Below are 26944 nucleotides of genomic sequence, written 5' to 3' on the forward strand. Positions count from 1 at the left end.
TTTGACTGTATCTCTGTCTCTGCATCTGTCTCTTGGTCTCTCAGTCTCTCTCTCTCTCACACACACACACACAAGAGGGGCAGTAACCTATCCCAGTAGAACCTAAGGATCAAAATTCTATAACTCAAAAGCTGTTTAATTGTTTGGATGGCATGCAATAGTTATATTAAACCAAATAACCTGAGATGAATACCACAAAACTGTGTTTATGAGGCACATTCTATCTCTGCAGGGAAAGAAAGACCAGATTAGATTTAGCCCACCTTACACCCTGACATCCCACAGGGTAAGTAAGCATGGTTGGGTTTTACTCTATTTGAGTGATTGAGAAAATCAGGGAGTGACTGTGCCAAAGTAAACTCCCTTGATGTCTAGAAAGCTATTGAAGAAGGGTAGTTCAAACTCCATGTTATGAGCAGTGTCTAATCAGAATCTGACTGAATGAATTTTCAGATAAAAATGAGACAGTATCCCAATATTCTTATGGTTATTTGCATGAAGTAATGATTCATCTGTACATTCTGAAGTTGTTTTTTTCAAACATTATTATACATAGCATTTTTTTAAATTCCAACTTCCCAATTCATTTATTTATTTATTTGTATGCATATGACATCTCAGGATCAGCAAATTTTAATGGGGACCATCAGAGTATTAGTATTAACATGGTCATTGCCTGAGGCCTCCAGAAAGGCAGGATTTTCTTTCCATTATTATCTGTCCTTCCTACCCCATTTTACATAATCCTAAGAGTGAGCAGCTTTATCATTCCTCAACAGGCAGCTAAGTCCCCCTTTGCCAAACAGTCCTTGTGAATGGAATTAAATAGATGGTATAGTGCTTCCCCAATACTTTGATAGTGGTGTGCTCTTGGAGACAAGCCCAGGAAAAAAGAATTTAAAAAAGAAAAGCAGCATGGCTTGAGATGAGTCCAACTGATTTTCTACGAACCAATCAATAAGGTTGTATAGTGGTCCACATTTCTATAGCCCTTTAAGATTCATAAAGTAGTTTCCCTATAAGTCTGTCTAGTATTTTATGGAAATATTATCATACCCATTCCCTGAAAGAGGAATTTTGGTTGGTAGAATGGAATAATATTTGGAGGCAGAAAACTGGCATTTAATATCAGACTCCGCTAATAGGTCTTACCTGCGGAACTTGTGGCAATTTGGCCAAATTTTCTGTACCAGTGTGACAGTAGCAAGTCACACTTTTGGACCCCATTCTTATTTTTCATCTGTGCCTTTACTCACATCAACCCCTTCATACTTCATGTCCTCTTGGTCTTTGATATTCAGATGAGACCCTGCTAAGACCTTTAAAGAACAGTTCACTCACTGTTCCTGTCATGAATTTTTTCCTGGACAATCCTCTGCTTAATATTGAAGAAATGTGATATATTAGAATGAACTCTGGACTTGCAATCAGGAGAGAAATGCTTCCAAATCTTGACTCAGAACACTTATCACTGACTTTGAATAAGTCATTGAACCTCTTAAAAACTCACTTCCTTCATCAACTTATATGGGAGTAGTATTTCTTCGTAACACCTACCTTACACTCAGAAAGTTATTAGAAGGCAAGTGTGTTAAAAAAAAAAAAAATCTCTAGTGCTATATAGAGGTGAGCTATTTTTATCCATGGGTTCCCCTCTTTCTCTCCTAAACTACACTTTTGTAGAATGAGCTCTGGGGTTGGAGTCAGATAAACATGAGTTCATATCTAGTTTAAGACACTTCCTGAGCAAGAAATTTAATCTCTATCTGCCTCAGTTTCTTCAGTTCTAAACTGGGAATTATAATTTGCATCTACCTCACAGAGCTGAGGAAAAATCAACTGTGTTAATATCTTTAAAATGCAACAATGATTGACCCATAGAAGGCACTTAATTCCCTTCTATGTCATAACAAATGGAACATGCTGTCTTGTTAGTTTCATAACTATCTTCCTATTGTTCTTTTCTTCAATCAAGCAGAAGTTTCTAAAGGAAAAGGAACCCTGGTTTGAGATATTTTCTGTTCCTCCCTGGGTCCTTTACAGGATTGAGCGCATAGCTTAGACTTAATAAAGGCTCATTCGGGGATTGATTTATTTCATCAGGACAGTTTCTAATGACATTGAGTATGAAGGTTTGGGGAGCAGCTGGGCCTCTATTCCAGAGGAAAGCTCAGGCACATTCACATCCACCATATTGTGATTGCATTTTTTATTTCTTCAGACAAGCTGGGGTTGTGGCTCACCAGGGAGAGAGCCCACTTCCCTCTTCTGTTTAATCACCTCATTTTAGAGGATGCTCATTTGAATGGCACATTTGAATCTATTGGGCCATTTCATTAACTTTTGAGAATTTGCTTCCCCAGGGTGCTTAGCTACTGGGAAGCTACTGGGGTGGGGGAGAAGATATTAATGCACATCTAACATTATCTGGATGTCCAATTGTGCATGCATTACCAAGTGAGATAATGTATGTACAGCACTGTAAAACTGAAAACTCTGTGTAAATGCCCACTATTGCTGTTCTTCTAAATCACCATTTATTAAGCACTTGCCACCAAAGTGGTATTTCTATTGTGCAGATTAGAATATGGCATTTCTTTGCTGAGTAAGCTCCAGTGATTCCCCATTGCCCCTAGGATCAAATACAAACTCACATGTTTGCCATCTAAAGGTCTTCCTACCCTTTTGCCCTTCATGCACATTATTTCCTTCAAATATTTTATCATTCTATCAAACTGACCATCCTCCTACTGACATTCAGAAACTTTATTCCATTACCTGTCTACGTGCCTTTGCCTAGGTTTTCTCCAACACCAATACACTCTTCTATTTAATTTTGACGTGTTTAACTTTCAAATGCATTCTACTTTTTTTTTTCTTTTTTGCTGAGGCACTTGGGGTTAAATGACTTGCCCAGGGTCACACAGCCAGGAAATGTTAAGTGTCTGATTTGAACTCAGGTCCTCCTGATTTCAGGGCTGGTGCTCTATCCACTGCCTCACCTCACTGCCCCTTTCAAATGTCTTCTAAAAACACCACGTACCACATGAAGCTTATCCTCTTCCCTCAAGTGAATGCCCCTTTTAACAAGCTATTTACTTAGTATTTCATATTTACTTCTATCTACATATGCTGTTTTCCCCAATAAGCTCTGAAGTTTTGTTTTTTTTTTTTTTTTCATTTCTGTCTTTGAATGACTGGTGTAATACCTGGCACATAGCAAGCACTTAAATGCTTATTATTTTATTAGTTTATATTTATTAGTTATTGATTCATACCTTCCCAAATCAAGCCAAAGTAAGGAAGGTTCACATTGCATCGTGGACCAAATATTGTAAGTTTAATGGAGAACATGGACAAGAGTAACACAAGGGGTGCAGCCATGTATGAATTCTGATCTGCTTTGTTAAAGGGAATACTAACACCAGTAATAATAGAGATCCCTTAAAATTTTTGACTCTTATCATTACTATTATTGTTTTAGTTACAGTACTTTAATTCCTGAAGTTCTTACTTCAGGAAACAAACATTTGTATGCAGTATTTTAAGTTCTGGGGCACCTGAAGTACTGGTCCAGTCTCCTGGTTTTGGCAGGTAGCCCTTCTCAAGTAGGGGGACACCAGGGAAAGGTCATTTTCACACGTCGTTCCTCAACTGCAACCAGTCTTATTCCAAGGCTGCCAACATAAGTGGGAGAAAGAAGTGAAAGTAAATGCAAGAGAGGAACCAGCATTGACTCTTCAAGTGTCCCAATGACCCTGGTTTGACATTCTCCTTAGAACATATTTAATGATCTTGGCATCAGCAATTCCCCTGAAGTTTATACCCTATACCAACTACATAGATAAAGGGTCAGAGGCTGTATCTATACAGCAGGAAATGAGTGGTCCACATTGCCAAACATCGATTACTGCCTCTGCCCATGGGATGTCTTAATGACTGAACTGAACTCACAGCTTGTTTCTGACCCTGTGTCAGTACCATGCTGATAAAGCCAAATCGTTGCAGTTTTATTTTATTTCATTTTATTTCTTTTGTCACTTCTGTCTATTCTCAGTCCTTATTAAAAGTGACTGCTCATACCATGGGCTTAGAGCTCTTTTATGCCATGTGATTGATGCTTCCCAGGGCAGATGTGCTGTAAGAACTTCCTAGTTTCTCTCCAGGAAGTTCTGCTTGATCTGATGTTGCTTCATTCTCATTCAGAAGCCTTGTTATCTATCAGTCAGTTTCTCAGCCTGATGAAGAAGACTCCTTAATATCCCATTGAATTTCCAAATTATGTAGACATAGATCTGCTTTCCTTTTTAAAGAAATGGTCTAGGAGCTTCCTCCCTCCCCACTTCCAACCTTCCCTTCCTTTCCTCCCTCCCTCCTTCTCTTTCTCCTTTCCTCCCTTCCCTCCCATTTCTCCTTTCTTCCCTTCTTTCTTCCTTTTCTTCCTTCCTTTCTCCCTCCCTCCTTTCTTCCTTTCCTTTCCTTTCCTTTATTTTCCTCTCCTCTCCTCTCATCCTCTCTTCTCTTCCTCTCCTTTCCTCCTCTCCTCTCCTTTTTCCTTTCCCTTTCCTTTCCTTTCCTTTCCTTTTTTTCCCTTTCCTTTCCTTTTTCCTTTCCTTTTTCCTTTTTCCTTTCCTTTTTCCTTTCCTTTTTCCTTTCCTTTTTCCTTTCCTTTTTCCTTTCCTTTTTCCTTTCCTTTTTCCTTTTTCCTTTCCTTTTTTCTTTCCTTTTTCCTTTCCTTTTTCCTTTCCTTTTTCCTTTCCTTTTTCCTTTCCTTTTTCCTTTCCTTTCCCTTTCTTTCTTTCTTTCTTCTTTTTGATTGTTACTCAACTGAATGAGAGTGTGCATGAAATCAAATGAGAGATATGAATGTGATGGTTCCTGAATTGGTACTGAGAGTATTTCTAGAATCTCCTCTTCATCATACTTGAACAGTCTTTTTTCTCTGTTAAGAAGGTAAAACTACCTCTCCCCTTAGTCGGGGAGAAACTTTCCTATGCATCATCTTGCAAAGCTATAATTTTGTAGCCCGTGCTAGTATTGATCCAAGTCCATTAAGTCCTTCAGGAAGTACTTGTTCCTCGTAATATCATGGAAAATATTTTCCATGAACTGAGACAACAGGACCTTTAAAGTGTTTATATTAGCACGATAGTAACATTATAAGAGACATAGTACAAGTAGGGCAGAAAATAATTGGATCCAGTAAAGGAACCAAGAAATTCATATCCTCAACTCAAGTTTATTTGGGATGAATGCATCTTATCCTTTGTGCCCATTTGTTTAACACAGTGACTGACAAATAGTAAGTAATTAATAAATACTTCTTGACTGATTGACATTGGAATAATGAATAATCAGTCAATTTAATGATTATTACTATCATTCTCCCAATTCTCATTACACTAGGGGAATGTATAAACTTTTTTGGCCCTGGAAAGCTATCCTCCATTGGAAAAATGGGAAATATCTTAGCCCCATCCTAGCAGTGTAGACTGATTCTCAATGAATATTTTGTTCTTTAGGATCACTCTGGATCATCTTCCCAATCCCATCAAACATCATAAACAATAAGCAACAAATGAAATCAGGGTCTCTAATAATCACAATGTTTACATTTACATGTTTATTTTTATTTATGTCCTTACCTCTCTTACTAGAATATAAGTTCTTTACATATAGACATTATTTTGTTCTTTCAGTTTCTTTTCACAGTGCTTATCCCATTGTCTGGCACTTAATAAACTCTTATTAACTGATGACTATAATAATAGCTGTCATTTACATAGTACTTTAAAATCTATAAAGTATTTGCATACCTAATCACATTTGATCCTTGCTGCAGTTATCCCTTCCACATCACTGGAGTTAAAGGCTTGATGCCCCTGCGATCTGAAAAATCCATGTAAAAATATTTTTTTTATTTGTGAGACAATTGGGGTTAAGTATCAAGTTTAGGGTCATATAGCTATTAAGTGGTAAATATCTAAGGTCACATTTGTATTCAGATCCTCTTGACTCCATGGATAATGCTTTATCTACTACACCATCTAGTTGCCCTTTTTGTAAAAAAATTTTGGCCTTCCCTTCATACCTGAGAAGAAATATGAATTATCATGGTAGTAAATGAGAAAATGTTATTACACAATAATATCATTATATATCCTATGATATATGTAATATATATTATATATAATAAATACATGTATATATTTATATTTATGTATTTCTGAGCTTCTAAACTTTTTCTGTGTCACCTGCTGTCATCTGCATATCATCTGCAGCTTCCACAAAATTCCCATTTAATTTCTTATGCTGAGGATGAAACCATTATAGAGAAAGTCATTCTAGAGAAGGGATTACTGTACAACTTTGTGAGATAGGTGCTTTTATTAACCTCCTTTTACAAAAGAGAAGACTGAGGTGAGGGAGGTTCAACAACTCAGGGTTATATAACTAGTAATTGAGGTGGAATTTGAACACGGATCTTTTTGGCTCTGAATCCAGGATCCTCTCCACTCTTTCATAAGGTCGCTCAAGGCAATCATGTTAAAATCACTTGAATAATGTAAGGTTCTATATTAAAGGCTTATCGTCAAGAATCCTGTCCCAGAATGGGTGAGGAAGAAGGGATGAGTTTTCTTTTCTCTGAACTAGGGATTAATATCATAGGTATTTGGCTGGACTTTGAAAAAAAAAAAGAGAGAGAGAGAGAGAGAGAGATTCTGCCCTCAAAGAATTAATTAGAAAGGAGATGATAAAACTTGGCCTCTAATCTCTACCTTCTGGGAATCAGGGAAAATAATTGAGGTGATGAGGGCTAAGACTTTGTCAGAGGCTATTTTATTTATGACTTACCCACTGAAAGTAAGAGGAACAAAGACAAGCATTCAAATTGAAAGGAAGCATGGAGGGATAAGTTCATTCTTTGAAAGGAAGGGGGGAAAATAGGCATTCATATTGATAGGCTGGATAAGAATTTTCTTCTCCTTTTCTTTTTGAGAAGGTCATACTCACACTTTGGGGAATTGCTAGGCCATTTAGTAAATGTAGTATCATCTGCAGTCTCCTCAGCAACAGCTATTATACAGATAGAAATTTCTTCATTTACAAAATCATCCACAAATGTTGCATGTTTTAATTCCATTACATTAGTACTTGAGTGCCTACTATGTGCCAAGGCCCATACTAGATACTGGGCATGCAAAATCAGAATGAAAACAGCTCCCGCCAAACAGTTTACCTTGGTGATAGGTAGGGGGTGGCTAGAGAAGACAGATGGGAAACACTATGAATACAAGAAAATACAATCCATATAACAAATTAAATGCAAAACAAATATGGAGGTAAGGGAGTAATAATAATTAGGGGAATCAGAAGATACCTCATATAATAAGTTTGACATGTTTGTTTTTTCCATCCAAGCATTTTAACTACACCTCAGATTTAAAAAAAAGATTGATAAAAATATAAGGCATTAATTTTAATTCCCAATTTATGGAGTGCTTTAAACTCCATTATTTTATTTAATTTCATAAAATCTCTATGAAATAACTAGGACAGGTATTATTAATTCCATTTTATAGATAAAGAAAATGAGAATCAGGATATATGACCTTGCAAAGTTATTCAGTAACAGACCAATTCTATAATCCATCACCCAACATGCTAAAGCTAAAAGAATAGTATAGACAAGTGTAAATTTTATCAGAATAAGCATTTTTATAAGCTGAGGAGGTATACCAGGAAGTTTTTGTAGGACAAATGAATTTTGAAATTGTTAACAAAATGACCCTCAAGTCCATAAAGGAATTTGAAAGGAAAGAATGAAATGAAAATACACCCATTAAAAGGATTTATTGTCTGAGAAAGGTTTGTAGGGGAAAGAAAATTCTAAAAGGGAGCAGGAAAGGGTAGAGCAAGGCAGTGGAAAGGGGGTGATATATTATAATTTGATATGATATGTATGATATATAGTATGATAGATATATTTTATAATATATATTACATTATAGTTTCTAGTATTGTAGGCCAAATTTGAACTCATATCATTTTGACTCTAAGGCCTAGTGATCTATTCACTTTACCACCTAATTGCTGTTAAAATTTAAATAAATGAATGGGGAAAAGAAATTAAGTACTTTCTATGTGCAAATTAATTCTAGCTAAATATTGAGGATTCAAAAATAAAAATGGATTCATTCAACTACATTTATTAAGGACTTACTTAAACTATGTACAATGCCCTGTGCTAGTTGTTGAGGATGCAAAGACTAAGACAAACCAGGAAATTAATATTCTGATGGGGAAAGTTAACATATATTGAGAAACAGGGTCCAGTCATTATATTTTGTTTTGGAAAGACATAGGGATAGTAATTAGACCTGGAAATATTAGATTGATACAATTATCCCAATAACAATATTGATCAAAGTATAGTTCTAGAGCTAGAATAGGAGGATGTTGGTAGGGGAAACTGTATACAAGCTGTCCCTTCCTCCTATACTATAGAAAACAGAGAGGTATCTGAATCCTTTTTTCATTAATAAAACCTAATTAAGCCTTTATTAAGTGAGGGAAGAACTGATTATTATTCTATTTGTCAGTAGGACCAAGGGAGGAAACCTACCATTTAAAGAGCATTCTCTAAGTTTGAATTCTGATGGAATATAACCTGTTTCTAAATCTACTTGAAAGATAGTCTTAGGACCTAAAACACAAAGTGCTCTATTGCAAAGGACTTCTGGATTTGTAATTAGATAAATGGGGCTGGCATTTCAACTATGCTACTCACTACCTATGTAAACTTGGGAAATCACTTGGGAAAACACTCTGGGTCTCAAGTATGAATTGATGGGTTTGGAATATATGATTTATAACTCTTTATCTATGATCTTATGATCCTATTTGATCTTTCTTAGTTTCAGTTTTCTCATAGAAAGGAAATGTAATGCTAGAGAAACTGAGGCAAGATAGAGGTTAGAGAGTTTTTAATATTTTATTTGAAAAGGAGAGATTTACTGGAGGCAGAGCAGAATCCGTTCTGCCTCCAGGGCTGAATGAGACTATTGTCTCCAAGAATCCAGCATCCAGCAGCTAATGTGTGCTTCCCATAAAGTATATATACACATGGCTCTAAGCTACCAGGGGGAAAGACTGGGACAGGGGCAGAGTCAGAGCACTGAGAGCTGGAAGGGACTATCAATTCCGGTCTGAAAGGGTGGGGGGAGGCATCGAACCTTTTGACAAGTTGGGATCAAGAAGAGCAATGACAGAATGGGAGGAGCCATTAGACATTCTGATAAGTAGGGAAAATCTGGGGTCAAGATGTCTAAGATAGAAGGTCTTTCTCCTTATCTGGATCATGATGATTAGGAGGGGGATGTTGCAATCAGGCAGAACAATTCAGGGAAATTGAGGTAGAACAATTGGGGAAATTGAGGTAGAATAATCAAAGGAACCTGTGGCACAATAGAAAAACAAAACATTCTCTGAGGCAGGTAGGAAGAATGAGTATCTGTACACAGAAAAGATGATAATTTAGCTCACTTTTTATTACCAAGTAGGAGGTGAAGTCATCGACATCAAGAGTGGGAAGTGGACTTGTTCTTTTTAAAATGCTTGGCTTCATGTCTATTTATATACTTCTGGTTAATTTAAAGGACCAATGGGACACTTTCATACACTTTAGCAATTGTTTTAAGGACTTGACTTCACAGTATAAAGAATGACTCATTCAGATGGAATGTATTTTATTATCTTAGAATAAAATATTAGATATCTTATTTAACCCTATACACTAACTACCAATCTTGTGCATCCTTTTTGAGCCCTCTCTTAAGCCAGTTTATATGTTAGCCCTTACTTCTCAAAAAACAAAATAATAGATGTGTTGTGGCTTATGGGGAAAAGAGAAAGCCCTACGCTCCCCCCACACCCACATACACCCCTTTTCATAAGTCTCTGTCTTTTCAGACTCTGTTGTTAATTTTTTGATGATGTTATTGAAAATGTTATTGCATATGATATGTTTTTTAACATACAGTATAACTCCAAAGCCTTGATGTCTTTCATTTCAATGGATCTTTATAGAGCTTAGATTTTATTATTGTCAAATAAGCTAATGGTACAGAGTCAAGGATTGGCAACCAACATGTGAAATATTCTTCTACAACTCCATCAGCCACATGCCCATCAATATGCTGTTTGATTTTTATTTATTTCACCATAGGTTTTAACACAATCAAGTGATATATTCTGATATTTCTTAATTGATTAATAATTTATAACTTACTTATATATGAGCCCCTACCCCAGTTTATTACATGCCACTAATAAAAAAACTACTTTTCTTTAAACTTTTATCCATATTTCTATACATTAAGTCAATTGTCATATTTCTTTGAGTTAATAAAATTATTGACTCTACAAAATTTTTAAATATAACAATGAAAAACACAGAAATTTTATTTTCTAAATAACTTTTCAGAGAAAAATCAGTTGGACTGAAATCTAACTATTGCTACTCTTGACTAAGCCTCACTCTATAGTACTCTTCAGTTCTCTGATGATAGGGACCAAAGTCTCTTGAAATGTATTTATATTGTTCCTTTGCACTATAAAAGTTAAATTCAACTTCTTATGAAATAAGCTCTCTTCATCGTTTTTCTTTGTATTTCATCCATTTTTTTCTATATGTAATAGATATCTTTCCAAAATAACAATTGCACTATCCATCTCTTAAGATTCTCTTCCCTCTTAAAAATGTAATAGACATAGTTACTTTGAGAGGGAATATTGAAGTTAATGTTACCATAATAATACATTTATCATTTCAAGTATCAAGGTTTCACATGGCATTCAGAAAAGCACCAAAATTTCAAGGTCAGGAAACAAATTCCATTAGTCATCAAAATCAATGCAATTTTATTAACTAATAATGCCTTTGAAATAAAAATGAATTCATAAGTTCTTACTATTACCACCTCCATGGGTAAAGAGCAATTATTCTCTATAGTACATAGGAGATAAGCTCAACAAAGACCTCAAAAATAATAACAGCAATAACAGTTAGCATTCACATAGCTCTTTAAAGGTCACAGATCATTAAATATATCATATATATGTCACAGATCACATATATATATATTATATATACCTTATAAATCATTACATAATATTACATATTTTATATATATAGATATATATATGGAGGAGGCTGATGGTAGAAATGGTACAAGAAAACATATGTGTGTGTGTGCATGTGTATGTATAATTTACTGTTTATTTTCTTGTAAAGAATGGTGGAATTATCTAAGTATTTGAAAAATTATTTATATATGGAAATCAACATATCTTACTTTTTATCAATCAATAAGCATTTATTCATTCATTTGTTTGTTTGTTCATGCCTACTATGTGCCAGGCAGAAAAATACTAAGTGAATATTTGCATAATGCTATCATTTAAATCTCAGAACTTTTGTAGTTGAAAATAAACCTTTAAAATTTCAATGACAATATTATGCAAAAACTTATTCACTTAGTATTTCTCTATCAGCATGGAGCTGTCATATTTCTTTGCATTCAGAACACATATAAATAAGGTGAGGTGACAAAAAATCTCATCATTTAATGGCTACCTTCCTGGTGATGGGCATCTGGCTCAGCTATTCACTTATTCACTCATTTACTCACTCACTCAAACACTCATTCACTCTATCTATCTATCTATCTATCTATCATCTCTTTATGAATAGGTCCTTTTAGCAAGGAAATAGATTACAGCACCTTTTCATGTTACATTTAAGAGTAGAGAATATTCAGTAAATAATTTATTGATGATACAGATTATTATAGTCTTAGTGACAATGATGAACTAGATTATCACTTTTTCTAAATTATCTCAGTGATATACAGTGTTTAATAGGGAATTAACTGAAGATCATAGGGTAATGGAATTTTAGAGCAAAAATGAACCTTAGCAGGCCCCTAGCCAAAGGTCTTGATTGTTTAGCCTAGTCCACAACATCACCAAATGTGCCCCAATCAGATTAAAATGTAATTTAGAAATATTATAGCCAAATGAAAAAGAAATGATGTAAATCATTTTTATAGGAGAAATGCAAATTAAAACAACCTTGAGATGAAATGTTATGCCTATCACATGGGCTAAAATAATTGAAGGGGAAGCAACAAATGTTGCAAGGGATGTGGAAACATTGGGACACTAATTTACTCCTGGTAGAATTGTGAACTGAAGTATTTAGCAACACCACCAAACAAATAAAACAAAAATAATATTACATTTTGAAACTAAGTCAATATTCAGCCTCTAGAGATCCTCATGCATGTATCTATCAATGGCTCTCTTTTTTATTTCTATTTGACATCATTGTTCTCCCACAACCTATACCAACAAATCTGATAGGTAGAAGACCTTCCAAGAAAGAGGAAAATACCAACTCCCTAAACAGATTGTTTCAATGTTGGAAATATTTATTTATTAAGAAATATTTATGATAGAAAGATCATCTATTTGAACATTCCTTTTAATGTTGCTGGTTCTTACCTTTGGGGCCATGGAGAGCAAGTCTGATCTTTCTTCCACAGAGCAACCCTTAAAATAATTGAATATGACTTTTATATGTCCCATAGGTCTTCTTTTCTCTAAATCCCTTCATCAGATCCTTCTATGATATGGGCTCAAAGAATTTCACCATTTTGATTTTCCCATTTTGGATCAATGTCCTCATTCTTACATTGTGGTACTGAGAAATAAATAAAATGTACATATAACCTCACCAAGGCCCAATATTAAGGAATGATTGTCTCTTTGTCAGAGAAATTCTGTCTCTCTTACTGGCATCCAAAATTGTCTTTTTTTTTTTTTTTTTTTTTGAAGGGGAAGGGACCTGCTTACTTTTTATGTAGCAAAGAACCAAAAATAACAGAGAAATATATCCCTTGTAGAATGACTAAACAGACTGGTACATGAATGAAGTGACATATTGCTATGCTGTAAGAAATGGCAAATATGATGAACACAGACAGATATAAGGAAAGACCTATATGAACTAACGCAAGACAAATTAAGTAGAACCAAGGAAATACTACACACTATGACTACAAAAATAGAAATAAGAACAATAACCACAAAACAACCAAAAATTAATGTTGGAAAATATTCTCCCTATTTCTTTGTGGATACAGGGAGGCTATGAGTATATAACATTGCCTAAATCTGATTATTTTAATACATGAGAGAATTTTAGTTATTATTCTCTTCTTTAAAAAATTGTGATAAGGGATGGCTTTTCGGGGGGGGGGGGGCAGGAAAGGGAGTGATATAGGAAGAAATATAAATAATGAAAAAATATATATCCATTATCTATATTTCATACACATATATGTATATATTGTTTCAACTCTGCTGACTCATATGAGTCTTTTAATATTCAGATTTTTTTCAGTTAAACTACCATATAACAATGCCTTTCCCACCTTTTATTTGTGAAAGCAGTTTTTTAAATCATATTTAAGACTATTTGAAGTATACTAAATTTAATATTAGATTAAACCCAGAATTTTTATTTGTCACTATTTAATATTGAGACAATAATCCCCAAGATATTTGAGATATTTAAAGACAACTGATATACTATATACCTAAGATCAGAATATTTCACAAACATATGTTATGACTTTAATCAGGTCATTGATGAAATTATTAATTATCTTCTAGCTCTTCTCATACCACTGTAGCATTCTATCTCTCATAACATCAAAAAATTCATGGCAATTCTTTGTTTCTAGCATTCAAATCTGTCTGATTACATGTTATCATACAAACCATGTATCTTTATATTTCTATAAGAATAATATGAGAAAGAATCCATTTTTTTTCTTAACTCTACATAACTTCAGCATTCCTCTGACTTACCAGTTTAGTAAACCCATCAAAAAAAGAAAATATATCTATTCTGACCTCTTCTGGTTGAAGCCTTTTGGCGATCATCATTTTGGAGGAGTAAATTTTCACTATCATTTTAAGGATACCTTCTAGAAGATTTCTAGGAATTAAATTTAAATTCTCCATTCTAAATATAGTTTTTAGCTTCTAGTCACTACATTGTTTTAAAAATAAAGACTGAATTTTCTCTCCTGCTGTCCTATGGCACCTCTCCAATTCTCTATGAGTTAAAATTTTACTGACAGTGACTCACCAATCACATTTTTGGTTCCATCTCTTTCTCCCCCTTGTTCTGATTGGTAAATGAAGGTATATTTTATCTGGGCAATGTGACTTGATTTCATCAATGACAGGTAGGCCATTCTCGTTGAGGTTCAGTCATTTTTGGGCAAAGATAATGAAGTGTTTTGTCATTTGCTTCTCTAATTCATTTTTATAGATAAAGAAACTGACCCAAATGGAGTTAAGTAACTCTCTCAGGGTCACACATCTATTAAATTAGGCCAGAATTCTATCCACTGAGCCATCTAGATGTCCCTAGACGTTTCTTACTACCTCCTTAATTTTCTTGCGTATCAATTTCTGCTTGATTTATTTGTACTGTCATTTGCAGTACAAATGTGACCTTCCTTTGAAGATACCAGCTGAAAGGATCTTTAGTTAATCTGTGACTTGTTTGGAAAAAATAATAATGGATATCTTAGCAATGTTCATATTTTTATATATTTTGTGAATTAATAGTCTTCATAATATTTCTTGAAAAAAAGGCTTTTCACACACACAAAGAAACAACTATGCAGTTCTTTCCCATTATTATGGAAATAAGGTAAAAATGACTCAAGTAAGTGATGTACAGGACTACTGTCTTGCTGATATGACTTTTTCACCAAAAATGGCTTTAAACCCACTTAACTAGTATAGAATTCTTTATGAACTACATTTATTCTTTGTTTTTAAACTTTCATCTTATTTTTCAGTTAATTTCATTACTTTCAATTAAGTATTTACTTTATCTCCTTCCCAAACCATCTAATTTAAAAGGAAAAAACATGTAACAAATATCCATACGCAAACAAAATAGATTCCCACATGTCCATGGTCAAAAACATATGTCACATTCTATATCTTGTCTCCATCATCTCACTATTAGAAAATAATACAGATTATTGTCCTTTGAACTTACATTTGGTCATTACATTGTTCAGAGATCTTTAAGATTGTCAAAGTTGTGGGTTTTTTTCTTCATTATAATGCTGCTATTAGAGTATAAGTTATTTTTCTGATTATATTTACTTCACTATGCATTAAATTATATGAGCTTTTTCCCCAAATTTAGTAGAAAGTCTATTATCATTTCTCATGGCATAAGAGTGTTTACTTATATGATCGAGTGTTCATCCCTTCTTCTAACTGATATTCTTTTTTTATCTTGTCATTTTGATTAAAAAAGAGCTACCATTAGTATTTGTGTTCCCCTTCATCTTTTTTTTTTCTTTCTTTGCTCTCGTTGGAGGTATGGAGCCAAGTAGTGATTCTGGATAGCCAATAGATATATCATTTAGTAACATTTGGTTTAATTCAAATTAATCTCCAGAATTTACCTCTCCACCAAAACTGTATTAATGTCTTTTTTTCCAATAGGCTCCAAAACTATTTCCAACTTTTGTTATTTTTCCCAGTATAGCCAGGTAGATATTCAAACTTACTTTATTTTACTTGTTTTTAATTAATAGTAGCTTGGAGAAAGCTGTTAAATCTTAAGGTGATTATAAATCTTTTAAAAGTTATTTATATAATTCATACTATTCATTTATTCGGTAATCATTATGATCTTAAAGATTTAATTTCTGAAGTACACACACACACATACACACACACACACATATATATATATATATATATATATACACACACACATACACAATACACATGTGTTTATATGTATTTATATATATAGTATTATATATATCTTTATCAGACATTTTAAATGCATATTTTTTACTTGTTTCTTTTTTCTCAATTGACAATTTATCTTCTTGTTCTAGTTACATGTATTTTGTTCCTACAAAAGATTTTATATGTCTGTGGTTTGAGAAATGAGCAAGCAAATTGTGGTATATCAATGTAATAGAATATTATTGAACCATAAAAAGGATACATGAGAAAGTCAGGGAAACAGAATTAAAAATTTAATCAATCCACTTCATTTCAAAGTAAAGGTCAAAATTAATATGATTTTTATATTTATAAAATGAATCAAAATGTTGGTAATGAAATAGATCATTTCCAGATAATTCCTTTGACAAGAATAGACAAGTTAGGAGGAAAGTTTATAGAGGAAAGATAATAAATCATATTGGGGATGTTGAGCAAGATACCAATTAGAAATCCAGATGAAAATCCAGACAACTAACTCTTACTTTAAGACTAAATAATAGAGAATATGTAAGATCTGTATATGTAAATATCTGGGTTTTTTTTCCATTTTTAAAGAAGAGGTCTGGTTTTAATATAAATGCATACTCAATAAATCATTCTTTTAACCATGTTCTCCTAATGGTGCATATTATAACTTTGGTCATTGTAGGCTTTGTACTAGATCCTTCAATTTCTTCTAATCTTTTTAATACTTTTTAAAAAATCTTCAGATTTCAGGATCATAAACCTAGAACTGATTTGGCTACAATCTAGTCTACCTTACAGTTCCGGAAAACAAGACATTCTTTGCAAGGTAAAGTTACTTGCCCAAGGTTGCTCAGATACAAGTGCCAAATAGAGGGATTTAAATTCAGGTCATCTGTCTCTAGAGCCATATACTTCTACCTATATCATTCCACTATCATATAATACATCCTGGTTGGCTTGAGAGACAGAAAAATAAAGTGATTTATTTGAGATTACATAACTATTTGGTCTAGATGTCAATTCTAAATTCAGTAGACTGATTTTTAGACTACACTGAGGAGTGGGAATGTGCCTTCCCAAGTGCTTAATCAGAGTCAGTTGTGGAAAAATAAGCATGTTTGCTGGCTCCAGAAGTGATGAGACTTATAAAGGATAAAATGTTGAACATAGAATCTGGAAAGGCTAGGTTTAAAGTCTAAATCCAATACTTAGTAACTATGATAACATGACTAAATTTTTTTAACCTATTTGAGGCTAGATTTCCACATCTGTAAAGTGGGATTAAAAATATCTTTAGTACCTACCTCATTGGGTTATCATGAGATACAAAATATTAAATGTATGTACAATGTATAATGCTATATTACTGTGAGATATGTTAACCTACAATTATTCTCACAAGTTTCTAAAATAGAAAGCACATCAGTAATTCACATCATTGTACCTGATTCTCCAGTTTGTAATAGGAACTTCCATGAAACTTAGTACCCAGAAGCAGATCCTGATGTAGAGTAAATCTGTATGATCAAAGGATAGTTTGTATGGTGACAAAAATAATAGGCTTAGTAAAAGGATGTCCCCAGTCTGACACAATATTTAACAGAACTATAACACATTGCTGGAGTTCTCTCTCCTGTCTAAAAGAGAATAGTGGTAAAGGGAAAAGGATCATGGAAGCTGAAAGGGAATTCAGAGACCATATAGTCCAATCAAATAATTTTTTAGAACCTCATTTAGAGAATATATCTACTTTGACTCTTGGTTTCTGTGATGCTTTGCAAGGAAAGTTGTGACTTTACCAGACTGGTAGAATGCTAGAATTTTCTATCACTTACCTGAAGTGAAAAGGACCTTTTAAGTTTTGTTTTGTTTTTCCTTGCCTTTCTGATAGATTTGTTGTGAAGTAAAAGAGCATTGCCAAGAGCTCTCTACTTGGGAAAGCCTAAAATAACAAGTACCTTTGGGAAGCACTGGAGATTGAAAAGAAACCTATTCTCCCCAGAGCCTATCACTTTTTTTGTGTGCCAAACCCAAGATGATTAAAAAAAAAATCAAGAACCCTCAGTTGGGGCAGTATTAATATTCCTAGGAATGTTAATTAGCGGATTTTGCAATTGTTATTCATCCATGGAGTATAGTTTTGCTCTCTTGCCAATAAAATTTCTTCTATAATATTATGAATAGAATTTTTCTATTGGAAATTAGTCTCAGTTGAGGTGGGGGAAAATATCATGCAGCTATCCTGCCCTCCATATCTTCTAAACTGAAGAAATATAAATGAAGTCATGAAAATAAGAAAATCTCCCTCTCAAATTTGTCTGAGTCATTTAATCAAAGGGAACTTTGAAACAATTATTATATTTGTAAAATAATTAATGTGATAATAGCTAATTCTATGTGGATGATATTTCCTATCTCCATTATATTACTCTGCATCTAACTGCCACAAGCCAATATCTGGCTTAGCATTGCCATTCTCCTTTAAAGTAGAGATACCAGTATAGGCAAACCCCAGGGAGCAAAATCCAGCTGCTGCAACTGCCTGTGATAAGCAATAAATAATACATTTTACTCAGCCCCCTGAGCTCAGCCAATTACCTTATAAGCCAAAGTTTATGATTGTTAAATTGCTTTCCCTTTTGTCTTTTTTAAAAAACTCCAACAAAACAAAAGAAAAAAAAACTTCACTGTCAGTATAGAAAATGTAATTCAATGTAATTTCATAGGAACTTATATCTACTATTTAGTTGTTTTCTTATATTTGGAAAGATCACTAAGGCCCATAAAAGATAAAACATATGACACTAAATACTTCCAACAATACTTTTGCAAGAGTGGGGAAAAAATATATCCTTAGTGCTGCTTAAGTGCTCTCGGCACATTATTATGTGATTCCTTTGATTTTTCCCTCATTATAGTCATTTCCTGCATGTTATAAATGAGGCCATTGTATCGGCCAGAGACCAATTTCCGTACTGAGGTTGATTAGGCAGTTAGCTGTCCTCCGCTTTTGCAATATCTCCTTGTCTTTACCATGGTTTCCATAATGCCCTTGATTCATGCACATCTCAGGATTTTACCTTTTTCATTAGTGTAAAGTCCTAATGAACACTTGGTTGCATTTAATCTCTTGTTCTAACAAAATGATCAAAGTTGCCATAGTAATATGAAATTAAATCAGTGTAACAATGTCTTCTCCTTATATGGATGCAATATACTAGCTATTCATAGTGTAGTTTGGTCTGGGCAGTTTGACACAATGACTTGTTTCCAGATTGAATGCTAATATTCCCATCAGTTTGACTAGCTGTTGATCTTAATCAGCTACTAAGAAGAATTTTTTTTAAAGCAACAAAAAGATAGGATATAAATATGTGTGTATACTCATGTGTACATATGTGTACATACACACAGAGATATATAATATACACATATATTTTGTAGTTTTTCAGTCACTATAGTTGGATCTGACCCCATTTTGGAAGCAAATATACTAGAATGGTCTGACATTTCCTTTCCATAGATAGATATGGAGATGGATAAATGTATATACAGATATATACATAAAAATCTCTATGTGTGTATATATTTATATTTTAATCTATATTTGTGTTAATATATATCTAAACAGATAATGGCTATATATATATACACATACATATATATATATACATATATATATATATATATATATACAGAGAGACAGAGAGACAGAGAGACATAGAGAGAGACACAGATATTTCTATGTGTGTGAATATAGTTATGTTTTACCTGTATTTGTTTTAGTCGATAGATTGATAGAAGATATACATATGCATATATGAGTGTTAATTATTTTAATGAATGGGATGGATTATTCTTTTAGTAACAAGTCAGAGAATCTTAGAGTTTGAAGAAACTTGAAAGATTAGTCCAACCCTCAGAGCAATGACCACTGAAGCCTTAGATAATCTTATGTTATACTTCAGATCACAGTAACGAGAGTATCAGATGTTATTTATTTATCATATTGATAATACCAGTATAATTTTTGAGATAACATAGAAGGAGAAACTCCTTAGCTCAAGGGAGTGTGGATAAATCAAAAGAATGGCGTCTATCAGTATATGGAGTATGTCCAAGTGGTCCAAGTGGAGTGTCCAAGTAACATAGGTAAGACAGAGTGTGCCCATGCTCTTTTTTATGACAAGAAATTTCTCTCATATGTAGAAAAAAGCTCTTAAAGGTGAAAGTACCAAACTCTTCCGATGTGTATGTGTGTGAACTTACATACATATATACATACATATGTGTGCATACAGTATGTGTGTTTATACATATAAAGAGAGAGAGAGAAATCCTGATTTTATGTTTAACATATCACACCTCAGACCTTTTGAAACTTGTTCAACTGTCTTCCCATTTCCTGAAATTGAATTGTATTCCTTATCTATATTTGTGATGAAATATTTATGCTTCTATCATCAACAATCTTACAACAGAAGATTCTATCAGCACCACAGACAGCGCTCTACAACAATACTCACTGACTAGCAAAGTTGGATGCATCAATACACTCTTTTGTTTCTTTTCATTATCTTTTATCATAAATATTATTGGACTTCTTTATGAATCTAAAAATCATCATCTACCTCTTTATTTCCAACCAAGTTCTTCTATACATCTTATAAGTTCCAGTTGTTCCTCTATTCCAGACCATTTCTATTCATTTTTTAAGGGATACTCTGAAGTCATATATTCTAAGTCCTTCTATTATTTACATTTCTCTCTAGGGTATTCAATTAGTTCAGAGAGCATAAGAATAGTGGTAGATCCTGGTCAGACATGTCAGAAATACTAAAATCTGTATCGGACAGCTAGGCAAGGAATGGCTAAACATGGAGGTAGGAAATGTTCTAACTTAAAAAGCAGCAGACAACTTCAGGAAATTATCAAAAATTCACCAGTTTTAAATCATGAAGCAGAAAACAAATGTGAGCAAATTATTGTTATCATTATTATTATTAACCTGTGTTATTAAATAGCTACTGTCATTCATTGTGTTTAGAAAAGTAGAAGTGTTATGGCTTAGCACTCAGTTCATATTCAGGCAAAAATGTATAAAAGAGTTGTATGGGGGGGGGGAGAATGGAGTTTGAATTAATCAGACTTACCCATCAAATAAAACAACCAGTCTTCAAAAAGGAAGTGAGGAATCAAAGAGAGAAAGAGTATGTTAACAATCAGCAAGGGTCAAGAGTAATGGGCTGTTCACATATCTATCTTTGAAATTCAGGTTTTAAAGACACAAGAGTGATAAAATTTCTGGTGACAAATAAAATATAAAGATGGATATTGATGGAAGAAAAATTTTATATTTCAATTTATTTTCTTAAAGTCATATATTCTGGAATATGAATTTTTTTAATCTTTTTTTGTGTTATAGAACTATTTGGCATTCTAGTGAAGCCTATGGACCTCCTTATCCAAACAATGTTTATAAATTCACAAAAATAAAATAAAAAGTATGTATCCAAACATAATGCAAAGTTTGTAACAGAAGTTACAAGGAATTCAGTTATGTCAAAAATGTAATGATCAAAACATTAAAAAGAAAAAAAATGCATCCCAGTTAAAAAGATATAATACAGGGGCAGCTAGTTGGTGTATTGATAGAACTTCAGTCCTGAAGTCAGGAAGACCCGAGTTCAAATTTGGCCTCAGACATTTAACACTTCCTAGCTTGTGACCCTGGGCAAGTCACTTAACCCCAATTGCCTCAGCCAAAAAAAAAAGTGTAACTAGCAAGTAGTAGCATTACACAAATTCGCTAAATTAAAAGAATTATAATAAGCATGCATTATAATTGAACAGAGAATAGTTTGTAGCTTTAAAAGTCAGTGAATTCTATATTTTGCATTTAAAGAAACATTAATAACCCTTTATGAGGTAGACAAGGAAGCTGTCCTTTGGTTCATTAGTATTCATTTGTGGCACCATGCCAATGAACATATATCCTGAATACACAAGTCAGCAATAGTTCAACTTTCCCTGTTTAGAATTCCAGGAAGATTATTATTTTTTTTTAACTTAAAGCAGAAGCTGTGATATCTTTGGTAACTCTAGATTATTGCTTCAGGTAGAGGGCAGGAAAGTCAGATTCATCAACATGAAATTTCTTGGTCAGTCCCAACATGATGGGCATGGAAAGAATGCTGAAATATGAGTGAAAAAACCTGGTTTTGAATCTGAGCTCTACTACTTACTCCATGTGTGACCAATGGCAAGTGGCTAAATTCCCTGGTCTTCAGCTTCCTTCTCTATAAAATGGAGATTAATTAGATGGTTTCTTATAGCCTTTTCACCTCTAACATTTTATACCCAGTCATTCTTTAAACCTTAATGGACTACATTAAATAAAAACTAGTTCTGGGATGTTTTCTCTTCTTATATAATAGAAAAATGGATCCTATCTTGATTTAAAGGTTAAAAAGATGAGAAAAGAGATGAGTCTATGCTGTATTTTCACTGCAAGCATCTGTCCACAGGATAGAAAATCACTTATTGAGAATGATAGAATTACACGTGGCTCTAAGTGATTGCCTGAGCAACTGAACAGGAAACATGCAATAAAAAAAAAATGTAACAGTTCAATGTTATGTAAAATTCATTTTTGTTAAAAGCCACCATCAAAGTAATTCTTTGTGTCTTTTTGAATTATATGTTCCATTTGTCCTCAGAGAAATTTTATTTTTAATTTTTCTGTTTTAATATATACTTTGATTTCTTGTTGAGAAGGATTTTTTGTCTGTATTAATGAGTGGGGTGATGTAATTATAGAAATGTTTTATTTTTTTAATTCCATCCTAAAGAAAAAAAATTAGCAAAAATTTTGTATATCTGGTTAAAGGTCTTTCACCTAATAAACAATCTATAGAAATATATTATTGCTGACCACCATCGTTAGAACCTAGAAGTTAGGATTGTTTTCATAAATGTTCATCGAGAGAAATAAAAGCAAGAACCAGAAGTTCTCAGGTGACAAAAATCTAAGAAAAGAGCCAATTATAAAATGCAAGTCCCCAAAAGGCAATTAACAAATGCACAAAGTACTGGCAATAAGCACAGTGAACTAGATAAAGATCCTAATTCATGAGAAGTAAGAGTTAACTTCATGGCTATCAGTGACATTTAGTCTGGTGAGATTTATGAAGAGAATATGGATCTAGAAGTATCTTAGAATGAATGAAGAAATAAACACTTAGTGAAAATACCATATCCTTACTTTACCATGCTTCTGTGACAAGCATGTTTCTCTATCTTTTCCTATCCGGTTATTTATTAGAATGTTATTTGTCAACAGTAGAGATGCTAGGACTTTATTGATTTCTTTAATGATAATTTTATCTTTCAAAATATAGAGAAAACAAAAAAAGGCATAGGTCCACTTGGCACTTGATTGTCACCAGAAAAAAGGAAATTGTTACTATGAAGGAAATTATGGCAATGTTAGAAAATGTCAGAATAAACCACTTGGAAACCACTTGGAAAATGAGATGAAAACTGAGTATGTCTAATCAGTACCCTAAGTTTGAATCAAGAAGATGATTCAGTGAAAAGATCAACAGAGTTACATTGCCTAAAATTCCAAAAGGAAGTTAGTTAGGTATCCTAAGAAATTCTGAAGAATAAAATGCTAAAACTCACTGGGAAACAAGACTATTGAGTTTAAACCAGGGAAGTTGCTTAAAGAAATCAATGTGAAAGCATAGGGAACTTAACAACCAGATGATATGGGAGTGGGAGGGGCAGGGCTGAATTATACATAGATTATAAAAGAAAGATCATATAAGAGAAAACAAGTATAAAAGTGATATAGTAATGTCAAGAATCCTGAGGTTCAAAATAAGCTGAGGCTCATAAGGAATATGATAACTAACAAATTGAATATTCATAGGTATGTGGGAGAGAGGAGAATCAAAAAATGAATTGGAACACTCCTTAGGACAAATGGGATCATGAAAGGGAAGTGTTCAACCCTTCTTCCTTTCTTTTTTTTTCCCCTTTGGAGGAAAATTACTGCATTGTAAACAACAGAATACAACTTTTTAAATGTGTTTATATCCAAGATAAATACATAAAGGAACACTTAGAAGCCCTTGGCGTTTGAGTTAATTAGCTTTGGTGAAATATGATCTTTAGTTCTATGAGAAACTGGCAAATGTGATTGCTGCATGACTATTAGAGACCACTGAAATTCTATAGAAATAAGAAGTAGCAGGTACTTGCAGGAGAGAAAAATCAAAGGAAATTATCAATTATAATCAAATAAGTTTAGACTATGCTTTCTGAAATATATTACTATGTGTTAATGAAGTTATGGTCACCATAAATCTAGAAAAAGTAGTAATGATCACAAACTAGCATGACTTTAATGAGAACAGATCATGCAAAACTAGAATTAGTTTCACTCGTCATTTATTGATTCATTCATCTTCCTATCTATTCATTTATTTATCCATTCATTAGGGTAAATTACTAGAAACAGTTATCTTGGAATTTAGCAAAGCATTTGATAAAATTAATTGTACCATTCCTTTTTAAAAAGATGAAGTTCATAGGGATCATTACTGATCACAAAATAGAAAATTTCGATTATACCAAACTGAAAAGTTTTTGTACAAACAAAACTAATGCAGACAAGATTAGAAGGGAAGCAATAAACTGGGAAAATATTTTTACAGTCAAAGGTTCTGATAAAGGCCTCATTTCCAAAATATAGAGAGAATTAACTCTAATTTATAAAAAATCAAGCCATTCTCCAATTGAAAAATGGTCAAAGGATATGAACAGACAATTCTCAGATGAAGAAATTGAAACTATTTCTAGTCATATGAAAAGATGCTCCAAGTCATTATTAATCAGAGAAATGCAAATTAAGACAACTCTAAGATACCACTACACACCTGTCAGATTGGCTAAGATGACAGGAAAAAATAATGATGATTGTTGGAGGGGATGCGGGAAAACTGGGACATTGATGCATTGTTGGTGGAGTTGTGAACGAATCCAACCATTTTGGAGAGTAGTTTGGAACTATGCTCAAAAAGTTATCAAACTGTGCATACCCTTTGATCCAGCAGTGTTACTACTGGGATTATATCCCAAAGAGATTATAAAGAAGGGAAAGGGACCTGTATGTGCACGAATGTTTGTGGCAGCCCTTTTTGTAGTGGCTAGAAACTGGAAACTGAATGGATGTCCATCAGTTGGAGAATGGCTGAATAAATTGTGGTATATGAAAATTATGGAATATTACTGTTCTGTAAGAAATGACCAACAGGATGATTTCAGAAAGGCCTGGAGAGACTTACACGAACTGATGCTGAGTGAAATGAGCAGGACCAGGAGATCATTTATATACTTCAACAACAATACTATATGATGACCAGTTCTGATGGATCAGGCCACCCTCAGCAACGAGATCAACCAAATCATTTCTAATGGAGCAGTAATGAACTGAACTAGCTTTTCCCAGAAAAAGAACTCTGGGAGATGACTAAAAACCATTACATTGAATTCCCAATCCCTATATTTATGCACACCTGCATTTTTGATTTCCTTCACAAGCTAATTGTACAATATTTCAGAGTCTGATTCTTTTTCTACAGCAAAATAACGTTTTGGTCAGGTATACTTATTGTGTATCTAATTTATATTTTAATATATTTAACATCTACTGGTCATCCTGCCATCTAGGGGAGGGGGGGGTAAGAGGTGAAAAATTGGAACAAGAGGTTTGGCAATTGTTAATGCTGTAAAGTTACCCATGTATATATCCTGTAAATAAAAAAATAAATAAATAAAATAAAATAAAAATAAAAAAAAAAAGATGAACTTCAGAGAGTTCAATTATCTGGATTCCACGTTGGACAAATAAATGAATCCAAAGATTATTCAATAATGACTCAAAGTTAACTTGGAAGAAAGTCATACACCTCACATGGACTAAGTGCCTCAGGGAAGTATACTTGACCTTATGGTATTTAATATTTCAATAATAACAAAGTTATAATTGTCATTAGAGAAGCATGCCATTGGAAATGTGACTAATCCAATGGCTGGTGGAGTTAGGATTTTAAAAGAGTTAGACTTAAGTTGGAAGGAATGTCACAGTTTAATAGGGGATAAAATGTAAAATCTTACGTTCATTAAAAAAAAAAATCAACTCAGATACAAGATAGGAATCCATTTTCTTTTTGTCTATGATAAAAAAAAAGATCTTAAGCTTTTAGAGACTACAAATTCAATTTTAAACAACAGTATGATATAGCAGCTAAGAAAACTAACACAATCTTAGACTTCACTAAAAGAAGTATAAATCTAGAATCAGAAACCTTTCTTACTATGCCCTTGCCAAATGACATCTACATTATTGTGTCCAGTTCTAGAATTCACAGTTTAAGAAAGTCATTAATAATCTGAAAAGTGTTCTGAGGTAGGCAATTACAATAGTGAAGAATACTGAGTAGACTATGTGATTGAGTTTGGTGTGTTGTATAAGAATGCTGTCTTTCTATTACACAAAAAGGACTGATATTTTTCACTTATCTAATTTAGTCTCACTTTCACAGTAAGCTCTAGCACCATATACTAACCTATATTTATCGAAGATAGATGGTTTGGTTTCTTTTTTTAACTTAGTAAGTGGGGAAACTATAGAAGGAAGTATAAATGACTAAAATTGGAAGACATAACATTGATAAATTTGTATAAACTCAATGCACACTTTCCAAGGTGAGTGCTAATTTTTTAGTCTCATTCCCAGCTTTGACAACATACTTGTTAGACTAGAATCAACAGTATGTAAAGATCATGAACATACTTTTGTTGTTATTCATTTGTAAAGTCACAACATATTAGTGTACATATTTCTAATATTTGTTATGGAAGAACCTAGTTTCCCTTTCTCCATAGTCTTTAAGTGACATTAAGATACAACATAATCAACTAAATAGAATAGGGTAAATTTTAGTATGTGGCCCTAGTCAAGTCCCTTGACTTGAATTTATCCTTTGAATTATGAACAATT

The 26944-nt window shown here is 33.2% G+C and overlaps 1 protein-coding gene and 1 long non-coding RNA gene across 4 annotated transcripts in view; one reads left to right on the forward strand and one right to left on the reverse strand.

Annotated features, from left to right (window-relative positions):
• Window positions 1–26944, forward strand: part of CDH13 (cadherin 13) — a 1300132-nt gene that overhangs the window by 877521 nt on the left and 395667 nt on the right. The gene's annotated exons all lie outside the window — the stretch shown is intronic.
• Window positions 3223–26944, reverse strand: part of LOC116420938 — a 96272-nt gene continuing 72550 nt past the window's right edge. Inside the window, exons 2-3 of the long non-coding RNA XR_004231356.1 lie at window positions 5817–5889; window positions 3223–3677 (exon numbers count right to left, since the gene is read on the reverse strand). This is a non-coding gene — a long non-coding RNA (uncharacterized LOC116420938). The remainder of the gene's footprint in view (window positions 3678–5816; window positions 5890–26944) is intronic.

This window comes from Sarcophilus harrisii, chromosome 2 (assembly GCF_902635505.1).
Source record: "Sarcophilus harrisii chromosome 2, mSarHar1.11, whole genome shotgun sequence".
Lineage (NCBI taxonomy): Eukaryota > Metazoa > Chordata > Mammalia > Dasyuromorphia > Dasyuridae > Sarcophilus > Sarcophilus harrisii.